The 12,144-nt window shown below is 42.0% G+C and overlaps 1 long non-coding RNA gene across 1 annotated transcript in view; it reads left to right on the plus strand.

Annotated features, from left to right (window-relative positions):
* LOC117364687 overlaps positions 1-11,891 on the plus strand; it is a 238,090-nt gene extending 226,199 nt beyond the window's left edge. Inside the window, exons 5-6 of the long non-coding RNA XR_004540298.1 lie at positions 10,541-10,786; positions 11,857-11,891. This is a non-coding gene — a long non-coding RNA (uncharacterized LOC117364687). The remainder of the gene's footprint in view (positions 1-10,540; positions 10,787-11,856) is intronic.
* Positions 11,892-12,144: the final 253 nt, after the last annotated feature.

A 12,144-nucleotide genomic window follows, 5' to 3' on the forward strand; every position in this document is an offset into this window, starting at 1 on the left:
GACGTTACCGAGAGAATTACATTACAACGATTTAAGTAAATTACATGTTGTGGTATAGAAATACAAGTATAAGATATCTGGGTTTATCGATAGAATAACTTGACAGGGTTCAAGTAGTTACAAGGTTCAGTGGGGAACACAATATAGGCAACTGAAGAAAGATACCTAACTTTGGAGGAATCAGTTAAGTGGATACCTAAGGGAGATGCTTATTTAGGAGAAGGTTAAATGGATACCTAAGGGAGATGCTTATTTAGGAGAAGGTTAAATGGATACCTAAGGGAGATGCTTATTTAGGAGAAGGTTAAATGGATACCTAAGAGAGATGCTTATTTAGGAGAAGGTTAAATGGATACCTAAGGGAGATGCTTATTTAGGAGAAGGTTAAATGGATACCTAAGAGAGATGCTTATTTAGGAGAAGGTTAAATGGATACCTAAGGGAGATGCTTATTTAGGAGAAGGTTAAATGGATACCTAAGAGAGATGCTTATTTAGGAGAAGGTTAAATGGATACCTAAGGGAGATGCTTATTTAGGAGAAGGTTAAATGGATACCTAAGGGAGATGCTTATTTAGGAGAAGGTTAAATGGATACCTAAGGGAGATGCTTATTTAGGAGAAGGTTAAATGGATACCTAAGAGAGATGCTTATTTAGGAGAAGGTTAAATGGATACCTAAGAGAGATGCTTATTTAGGAGAAGGTTAAATGGATACCTAAGAGAGATGCTTATTTAGGAGAAGGTTAAATGGATACCTAAGGGAGATGCTTATTTAGGAGAAGGTTAAATGGATACCTAAGAGAGATGCTTATTTAGGAGAAGGTTAAATGGATACCTAAGGGAGATGCTTATTTAGGAGAAGGTTAAATGGATACCTAAGAGAGATGCTTATTTAGGAGAAGGTTAAATGGATACCTAAGAGAGATGCTTATTTAGGAGAAGGTTAAATGGATACCTAAGGGAGATGCTTATTTAGGAGAAGGTTAAATGGATACCTAAGAGAGATGCTTATTTAGGAGAAGGTTAAATGGATACCTAAGGGAGATGCTTATTTAGGAGAAGGTTAAATGGATACCTAAGAGAGATGCTTATTTAGGAGAAGGTTAAATGGATACCTAAGGGAGATGCTTATTTAGGAGAAGGTTAAATGGATACCTAAGAGAGATGCTTATTTAGGAGAAGGTTAAATGGATACCTAAGGGAGATGCTTATTTAGGAGAAGGTTAAATGGATACCTAAGGGAGATGCTTATTTAGGAGAAGGTTAAATGGATACCTAAGAGAGATGCTTATTTAGGAGAAGGTTAAATGGATACCTAAGAGAGATGCTTATTTAGGAGAAGGTTAAATGGATACCTAAGGGAGATGCTTATTTAGGAGAAGGTTAAATGGATACCTAAGGGAGATGCTTATTTAGGAGAAGGTTAAATGGATACCTAAGGGAGATGCTTATTTAGAAGAAGGTTAAATGGATACCTAAGAGAGATGCTTATTTAGGAGAAGGTTAAATGGATACCTAAGGGAGATGCTTATTTAGGAGAAGGTTAAATGGATACCTAAGGGAGATGCTTATTTAGGAGAAGGTTAAATGGATACCTAAGAGAGATGCTTATTTAGGAGAAGGTTAAATGGATACCTAAGAGAGATGCTTATTTAGGAGAAGGTTAAATGGATACCTAAGAGAGATGCTTATTTAGGAGAAGGTTAAATGGATACCTAAGGGAGATGCTTATTTAGGAGAAGGTTAAATGGATACCTAAGAGAGATGCTTATTTAGGAGAAGGTTAAATGGATACCTAAGGGAGATGCTTATTTAGGAGAAGGTTAAATGGATACCTAAGGGAGATGCTTATTTAGGAGAAGGTTAAATGGATACCTAAGAGAGATGCTTATTTAGGAGAAGGTTAAATGGATACCTAAGGGAGATGCTTATTTAGGAGAAGGTTAAATGGATACCTAAGAGAGATGCTTATTTAGGAGAAGGTTAAATGGATACCTAAGGGAGATGCTTATTTAGGAGAAGGTTAAATGGATACCTAAGAGAGATGCTTATTTAGGAGAAGGTTAAATGGATACCTAAGAGAGATGCTTATTTAGGAGAAGGTTAAATGGATACCTAAGAGAGATGCTTATTTAGGAGAAGGTTAAATGGATACCTAAGGGAGATGCTTATTTAGGAGAAGGTTAAATGGATACCTAAGGGAGATGCTTATTTAGGAGAAGGTTAAATGGATACCTAAGGGAGATGCTTATTTAGGAGAAGGTTAAATGGATACCTAAGGGAGATGCTTATTTAGGAGAAGGTTAAATGGATACCTAAGGGAGATGCTTATTTAGGAGAAGGTTAAATGGATACCTAAGGGAGATGCTTATTTAGGAGAAGGTTAAATGGATACCTAAGGGAGATGCTTATTTAGGAGAAGGTTAAATGGATACCTAAGAGAGATGCTTATTTAGGAGAAGGTTAAATGGATACCTAAGGGAGATGCTTATTTAGGAGAAGGTTAAATGGATACCTAAGGGAGATGCTTATTTAGGAGAAGGTTAAATGGATACCTAAGAGAGATGCTTATTTAGGAGAAGGTTAAATGGATACCTAAGAGAGATGCTTATTTAGGAGAAGGTTAAATGGATACCTAAGAGAGATGCTTATTTAGGAGAAGGTTAAATGGATACCTAAGAGAGATGCTTATTTAGGAGAAGGTTAAATGGATACCTAAGAGAGATGCTTATTTAGGAGAAGGTTAAATGGATACCTAAGGGAGATGCTTATTTAGGAGAAGGTTAAATGGATACCTAAGGGAGATGCTTATTTAGGAGAAGGTTAAATGGATACCTAAGAGAGATGCTTATTTAGGAGAAGGTTAAATGGATACCTAAGAGAGATGCTTATTTAGGAGAAGGTTAAATGGATACCTAAGAGAGATGCTTATTTAGGAGAAGGTTAAATGGATACCTAAGGGAGATGCTTATTTAGGAGAAGGTTAAATGGATACCTAAGGGAGATGCTTATTTAGGAGAAGGTTAAGTGGATACCTAAGAGAGATGCTTATTTAGGAGAAGGTTAAATGGATACCTAAGGGAGATGCTTATTTAGGAGAAGGTTAAATGGATACCTAAGGGAGATGCTTATTTAGGAGAAGGTTAAATGGATACCTAAGGGAGATGCTTATTTAGGAGAAGGTTAAATGGATACCTAAGGGAGATGCTTATTTAGGAGAAGGTTAAGTGGATACCTAAGGGAGATGCTTATTTAGGAGAAGGTTAAGTGGATACCTAAGGGAGATGCTTATTTAGGAGAAGGTTAAATGGATACCTAAGGGAGATGCTTATTTAGGAGAAGGTTAAATGGATACCTAAGGGAGATGCTTATTTAGGAGAAGGTTAAATGGATACCTAAGGGAGATGCTTATTTAGGAGTCTGGATATTTTTGGTAAATGAGGTTCAAGGGGATGACTAGTGTGTTATTTGCTGGGGAGAGTGCATGTGCGATTGGGGAGGAGAATGTTAAGTAAGGACGTGTTTTTTGAAAAGAAATGTTTTGATTTCTTTCCGAAACACTTTGATGTCTGTTGTTTTGATCATCATTTTGGTGATGGTGGGGTCAATTTTCGCTGCCTGAGTTGCTAGAAGGCTGTCGTAAAGATTTCCCCTAGAAGTTCAACTTAATAATGACCTTTGAGGTTTGTTTTAGGAAATTATCCAAATATTTTTTAAACCCTGCTAAAAGGTTCATAGTCAAATGCACGCAAGACAAACGCGCGCAGACAATTGAGCGCCAAGACATGTGAGCGGAAGAACTTACTGAAAGTTACACACCTCTATTAGGAGGCATGGTTACATTAGCATTTGACTATGAACTGAGATCTATGTGCAAATTCATTGAGGAAATACTGAAAACCTGACTAGATTGCCGCCCTCAAGCAGGGACTTGGAGATCCCTGTACTATAAGATCCTGCACGCTATAGTCTGGTGACGGGACAAAAGCGCGTGGCCGGCGCTCACTTGTCAATGCTCAGATGTCTTGCGCTCAAATGTCATGTTCGCACTTTTTACTAGAAATCATTCACGCTGAATTGTCTTGCGCTCAGATGTCTTGGCGCTCACTTGTCTTGTGCTTACATGTCTTGCGCTCACTTATCTTCATGCATTTGTACGCGCGCATTTGTCATGCGTGCATTTGACTTGCCACCCTGCTAAACTAATTGCAATGTACCACATAAAGGGTTATTTTTACTGTAGCTTAGTGTGCACTGATGGAATGCTAAGGAGCCCATAAGTATAAACTAATTATGTTAATGCACACTAAACATTAGTAAAAGGGCCCCTAAGAATGAAGCAGCAGTAGCGGTCCTGACCCAACAACCCCCTCTCCATCCCCCCATTTACATCCTCAAGCGGCAGCGGCAGCATCTCCTAGTGGTAGCAGTGGCGGTCCTGATCCGTCAACCCCCCTCCCTCTCTCCCTCAAGCCCCAAAGCAGCAGCAGCGGCCCTGACCCTCCAACCTCCCCCCACCCCACCCCCCCACTTACCCGAAGCAGCAGAGGCAGCGCTGTAAACAGGCTGCTTGTGGCCAGCCCTAACAGGGCCTTTCCTCTGCTGCATCACTTTTGACAAGGTAAACGAAAGGCCTTCATCAAACTGGCCACCAGCAGCCTATTTTCAGCGCTGCCTCTTATGACCAGCTGCCACTGCCCAGAAGGGAGGTAGAGGTGCACCAGAAATGTGTGGGTAGGGAGGATCCAGCTGGGGAGGAGAGATGGATAGATGGTGGACACATAAATTGGGGGGGGGGGGAAGAGACAGAAGGGAAGGGAGATGAAACAAAACAATTTTTAGAGTAATTCAGTCTCAAGCAACCAGAAAGCATGAATTTAATAATGGAATGCTTTCTTACCTGCCCTCTTCCTCTCCTTTGTGGGTCTGACTCGGTCCAGGCTGGCTTCTCAATTTTTCACCTCAACTCCCTCAAGCCTTGTGTCCTTTATGTCTGGCATGCACAACACTGTATGTGCATATGCACAAGGTGGGAGGGAGAAGAGGAGGTCCCTGCGCAGCATCAGCCAACTGGTGACCAGCACGGCATGATGACGAAGGCTGCCTGTGTGTCTGCAGTACGATTGCTCCAGCTGGGTCACTGTCCTTTGGAGTAGTGCTGTTCTTTCCATTTTGCGCCACCGCCACCCTCCAACACTGCCTACACTGATGGCTGACACCCAACGCTGATGCCCCCCCCCCCCCCCGCCACTGTTTTTGCCCCACATACAAACGCTGAAATCCGGATAAATTTGGACATGATCGAGGGCAGAAACAAAACCCTTCCAGACACCCCGGTACAGCCCCAAAAGGAGGACATGTCCGGGGAAATCTGAATGTATTGTAACCCTAGGTGAGGCCTATCTTAGCTGGAGGGGCTGCCCAAGCCCTGCCTGGGCAGTGAGGAATTAATTGCAATTTTGCAGTTAGACATATGAGAAAATTCAGAAACCTATTTTCTATGTAAACCTCATCCATGTCTTACTGAATGGAATAGGGGCAGGTTGTTCACTCTTTCCAAGGTAGAGAGAATAATAACTTTATTCTTATATACCGCCAACAATCTTGCGACTTCTAGGCGGTTTACAATGAAGATAAATTGCACAGACATCGAATTACAGAGTGTAGCGGTGAATATCTGATAGTAGCAACAATAAAAATAACAACAGTTTATATATTGCAGGACCGTGAAGTTCCATGCGGTTTACAATGAATTAGAAAAATTCCATAAATTGTGAGGAACATTCATAGTTAGAGATTAGAGGTTAACAGTTTACAAGATCTAAATTGGGGAGGGATTGCGATGGGGGCTATTGTCCTGATTCGTTACCTAGGTATTTCGAGAACAGGTATGTTTTAAGGTGTTTCCTAAATTCACCATAATTGTTTGAGTGTGTAATTAGTTTTTCCAAGTCTTTGCCCCATAAGGCTGCTTGGTATGATAGAAGTTGTTGATGGTGTCTCTTATATTTGCATCCTCTGGCTGGTGGGGAAACGAATTTCTGGTGTGCTCTTCTCTCATGTCTGTTGGTTGGGAATGAGAAGAGATCTGTTATATATTTAGGGGCTAGACCAGATAATACCTTGAAGCAGAGACATCCCAGTTTGAACTTCGTATGTGCCTCCATTGGCAGCCAATGCAGGAGTCGGTAGGAAGGGGTTATATGATCGGATTTTTTCAGTCTGAAGATCAACCTGACTGCTGCGTTTTGGATCAGTTGAAGTCTCTGCATTTGCTTCCGGGTGATTGCCAGATGGGTAATGTTGCAATAATCAAGGTGGCTTAGTATTAGGGATTGTACCAGAATTCTGAATGCTGAAGCGTCGAAGTATGCTCTAATGGACCTAAGTTTCCAGAGAGTAAAAAAACCCTTTCTGACTAGGGAGTCCACATGGTCTTTCATAGTTAGACCTTGATCCAGTATTACCCCCAGAACCTTCATTGTTGGTTGAATAGGGTAGTTAAGATTGTTAATGCGTAGTGGTGTTGTGGTGATAGGTGGGTGTGGCGAGGCTATGAAGAATTTAGTTTTATCTGAATTAAGAATGAGAGGGCACACTCTAAAGTTAAAAGGAGATAGATTCTGTACAAATGTAAGGAAGTTCTTTTACACCCAGAGAGTGGTAGAAATCTAGAATGCTATTCTGGAGGCTGTTATAGGGGAAAACAACCTCCAGGGATTCAAGACAAAGTTAGACAAGTTCCTGCTGAACCAGAACGTACGCAGGTAAGGCTAGTCTCAGGGCACTGGTCTTTGACCTAAGGGCCGCCTCGTGAGCGGACTGCTGGGCATGATGGACCACTGGTCTGACCCAGCAGCGGCAATTCTTATGTTGTTGTGTTCTTATGATTTCATTTCTGGAAGTCCCCCTGATTATAAACAGGCCAATATTCAAAACGGTAAGAGGGCCTTCTGACATACCACTACTAATTATCTCTATAGCACTACCAGACATTTGCAGCACTGTACAGTCACAAAGAAGAAGAAAACAGTCCCTGCTCAAAAGAGCTTACAATTTTAACAGCCAAGACAGACAAACAGGATGCCATGGATTCAGTTAAGCGGAATGGTTAATCAGCTGGCTGGGTTGGAGGGCAGAGGAGTAGGGTTAAGGATGGATGACATGGCATCAGCATTCTTGGAACCCATCTTACACTAACCTTGGACATGCCCAACTTTTCATGAATCATTTTCCAAACTGTACCTGCCAAGATGCCCATTTCTTCAGCTATTTGGGAAACCTTGATTCATCTGTCTGACAAAATTAAACCCTCAACTTTCCTGCACATTTCTGTGGAATTTGCTTCCACAGACCGTCCAATGTGAGGGTTATCTTCAATGGACTCTCTACCCCACTTAAATTGCTTGCTCCAAAATGTTACTTAGTAGGATGATGGGGCAGACTTGCCATAACCTGCAGTCATTCATTCATGAATCTCCTTTGGCTTTTTCCCTTCTTTTGGGAGAAATTTTGTCACTGATCGGAACTCCAGTTTCTTACTTGATTCGCATGAGGACTCTCTTGACATCCTGTCTCTTGAAATGTTAGACTTGCACTGAGTCGCAACTGCGCATGAATAACCTTGAGTCATGTCATAACATGCACAGACTTGCTTCAACATGCTTTCTACTTTTTTTCATACTTAGATAAATTAATGAACACTTCTCGTATAACAGTGGTGGTTGATGTGGTGGTTCAAGAATTTGAAAGCTGTGTAAAAAGTTAAATCAAAAGTGGTGGTCCAAGCAGTGGCATAGTAATGGGGGGGGGGACCACCCCGAATGCCATCTTGGTGAGGGTGCAGGCACCTATCCTCCTCGCTTCTCCCCCCACTACTCCGCCCCACCTGCCATGTGTGCACACCACTTCCCTTCCCCCATACCTCTGCAGCATTCCTGGTGCGAGCAGCAACCCCCAACCTACTGTCACACCAGCATTGGATCTTCCTCTGATGTCACTTCCTGGCCCCGTGCCTAGGAAGTGATGTCTGCGGATGAGCCGAAGCTGGCGTGACAGCAGCTTGGTGGTTGCTGCTCGCACCAGGAATGGTACAGAGGTACGAGGGAAGGGAAGCAGCATGTGCATGGCAGGAGGGGGCAGGGAAGGAGCGTGCGGAAGAAGGGTGCCACCACTGGGCGCCTCTCACTCTTACTACGCCACTAGTTCTAAGAATTTGAAAGCTGTGTAAAAATCAAATCAATAGTGTGTCTTGCTATATGTGCTGGTAAGGATACATGCTGAGTTAAGCCAAGTTCTGATGCCAAAGAGAAAAGCCTTAAACCAAAGAACCTCTTAGGATTATCATAATGGATATTAAAGTCACCAAGTACAATCAGATAAAGAGGATAAAAAATGAATTAATACATGGTGCTAAAAAATTTTGATAGGATTACTCCTCTCCTTCAGGTGGAACATTGGCTCCCCATTCAATACCAGATTCTTTTTAAGATTATTACTGTGACATACCAAATTGTTCATTATGGTCTTCTGTTGTTTCTATTCAGATTTCTCATACCCTGCTCCTCTGTCTGTACATTGTGTTCCTCTCAAGAGCTGTAGAACTATCTATATATTTAAACTTTCTTTTCCCATTGTAAAAGGTACCAGATCTATCAGTAAAATTGTTCATTCCTTCCCTTATCTATTAACAGCAATAAGGTCCTGTTTATCCCCTCAAGTTTTTTGAAAAATTCTGAAAACTGCTCTGTTTCAATGTTTTCTAGCAGATAAGTTTCCATGATGTCAATTCTTTCTTTTAACTACAACTATTATTAACCGAGTTGAGCCTTGTTTCTCAAGGATGACTCTACATAAACCCAAGATTTAGATCAGATTAGATGAGAACCCTCATTCCTTCAGATCCATTCACATCTTGCTAGAACCACTTCATTCTCGGTTGTTATCCCTCTGGAATAACATTCCTAAATATCTACATACTGAGCTCTCATTCCTAAGATTTAAGGCCATTCTTTAAGCTCAATTTTTGTACAAAGGCATTTGAAACCACCTAGAATAACTGTAACCACTTCGCCACCCCTCCGCAGTGAGTACACCCTGTTCACATTCATGTCTAGCATCTAATTTTCACTCACCCTCTCATCCCCTGAATTAATTTTAAACTATGATTCCATTTCTTGAATTTTTATTAATCTCCATGGAACCTAATTATACCTATTGTTTTTCTTCATTAATCTCAGTTTTATGTATATATTTGTAAACCACTTAGATATTTTTTAAAATTATTTTTGGTATATTAAATAAAGCTGAACTGTGAACATTGAAAGTTATATCCCATAGTATTTGTTGGTTTTTGGTTTTTTTTTTTTGCTTAAATCTTTATTGATTTTCAAACTTTAATAGTGCAATACAATTGGTAAATCATAAAATACTGTATAGAACGCACTAATAACTATACAATTATTACATTAAACAGTCATTTACTCCCATCCTCACCTTAATTATTAATATAATAAAACATATGATGTGATTTCAAAATTATAATTAAATAATTTAACTCCTCAAAGTACATTTCCCTCCCTCCCCCTCACCCACCCACCCTCCCTGGATGTTGTAAAGAAATCTAATGAAAAGGGAAGAAAGATGACCCTTACTATAATGCAACAAAAGTAGTCAATGGACTCCATACATCGGTATTTGTTTTCTATATCTATTTCTCCCATGTAAATAACAATGGCCAACACTCATTGTGGTGCCTCAAACATTAGACCTGTTTCTGGTTATATTTGACCTGCTGATTCCAAAAATAGCGAGAAAGGATCTTTTTAAACAAAATCCAACCCATAATTATAATGATCCCACCAAAAAAAATTTTGGCACATAGTTCAGTTACATGACATCTTTTCAGAGATGTCATGTAACTGAACTAGAGGGAGGGAGAAATTTAAAGGAATTCCTTTCGCCCTCCTTTCTACCTAGGCAGGATATTGTTACAACAGCTGATAGTATGCTGGGGCATTTCCCTTGTGGTCAATACAGATTGTGTAAATGTTCTTTTGCAGGTCAAAAATTAAAATTAAATGCACGCACTTTAGTACTTGGACATCATTCCACCTGTACAACAGCTGAAGTAGTGTATGCCATCTGGTGCCCATGTGGTCTGGTATATGTTGGAGAGACCACAAGGGCACTGAAATCTAGATTGATTGAGCACCGCTCACGTTTAAGGCAGTGTGACACTGCCGCACCTATTGTGTCTCACTGTCTAGAATTAAGACATGACTTCGATGTTTTGAAATTTGAGGTACTGGAGCGAGTGCACACCTCAGCAAGAGGTGGTGATATTAATTCAGTTTTGTTAAAGGAGACATGGTGGATTTTTTTTATTTAAACAGTATAATGCCCGTTGGACTCAACAGAGAATGGGATGCCTGACAGATTCTTAGAGTTACCTCTCGCAGATAATTTTGCAACTTTGTCTTCACTGTGTCATTGAGATAGAAGAGATAAATTAAGGCATTTGTTCCATTGTATTTTTAGTGCGAATCTGTGATGTCATCACGCTTGGGCATGGTACAACAGCTTGGGGCTATCAATACGCATGAATGTACGAAGCTTGCGTTATGTGACGGCTGCACGGTGGGCACATCATTCCTACGTTGCCACGTGGTGACACATTTAATGCACAGCAGCGAATACAGCATTAAAAATAGAGGAGCTTCCGGCAAGCATTTTTCAGCTCAGGAGAAACGCAGCTTGTCACACGCAAGAAAGCATCTAATTACTGTGAGTACCGTATTTTCACTCATATACCGCGCACCCGTGTAAAACGCGCACACGGGTATAGCGCGCAGGAAACTGTAATTTATGTAAAGAAATTTTTATATAGCGCGCACACCCGTATACCGCGCATGCCGCCCCGACTCTCCCGTCGCCGCCCGCCCCGACTCTCCTCTGGCCGCCCCGACTCTCCTCTGGCCACCCCAACTCTCCTTTTGCCCGCCCCCAACTCTCCTCTCCCCCTTGAAGTTCTGTCCCCCCTTGAAGTCCTGTCCGCACCCTGAAAGCCTGATGCCCCCCCCCGACATCCAATTCACCCCCCCGCAGGACCACTCGCAACCCCACCCCGAAGGACCACTCGCACCCCCACCCCGAAGGACCGCTTGCACCCCCACAGCCTCCCACCCCTCCCCCCATCATGGAGAAGCTGCCTACCGTTGTCCTGCTGCTTCCTCTGCCGGCGGTCCCACCCCTTCTCTGAGCCCTGCGTCTGAACTGCTTCCTCTTCTGGCGGGTTCCGCCCTTTCTCTGACGTCAGAGAAAGGGCGGGACCGCCGGAAGAGGAAGCAGCGCAGACGCAGGGCTCAGAGAAGGGGCGGGACCGCCGGCAGAGGAAGCAGCAGGACAACGGTAGGCAGCTTCTCCATGATGGGGGGGGAGGCTGTGGGGGTGCGAGCGGTCCTTCGGGGTGGGGGTGCGGGTGCGAGTGCGAGTGGTCCTTTGGGGTGGGGGTGCGAGCGGTCCTGCAGGGTGAATCGGACGTCGGGGGGGGGGGAACTATGTAAAAAAAAATTTGTACAACGCACTCATGAATATAACGCGCATGGTTATACTCGGTTTGTAAAATCGTATATAACGCGCGCGTTATATGCGTGAAAATATGGTAGTTATATTGAGTCTCTTAGGAATATTTTGTTTGGACATGGTGGGTTTTCATTATTAATGAAAAATTTTAGAAAGGTATTTTAATAGCATAACACCGGCATGTTGGTGGCCTATTCACATAGAAATTGTATTGGAGAAGATAGCTGTTTGTACGGTTTGATTGTGACACATATGCATGTTTTTGTCTTCAGCAATACAGCAACAATTATTCCACCCCCCCCCCCCCCCACCCCCCGATGAAGGTCAGATGACTGAAACGCTCATGTAAAAATGGAACATTGAGTATTTTGAATCTTGAAAACAGCGCTGGATTAGTGAATTGCTACTTAAGTTAAGTGTTGCTGATTGATAGAAAATGATAGGAATTTTACCAATGGAAGGATTTTACTAATGAAATTATCACAATAGTAAGGCCAGTTGAATTAATTCTATATAAGAGGCATACATTATTTTATAAGTAAGAGATACACACTGATAGT

The sequence above is a fragment of the Geotrypetes seraphini genome, chromosome 8 (genome assembly GCF_902459505.1).
Source record: "Geotrypetes seraphini chromosome 8, aGeoSer1.1, whole genome shotgun sequence".
In the NCBI taxonomy this organism is placed as follows: Eukaryota; Metazoa; Chordata; class Amphibia; order Gymnophiona; family Dermophiidae; genus Geotrypetes; species Geotrypetes seraphini.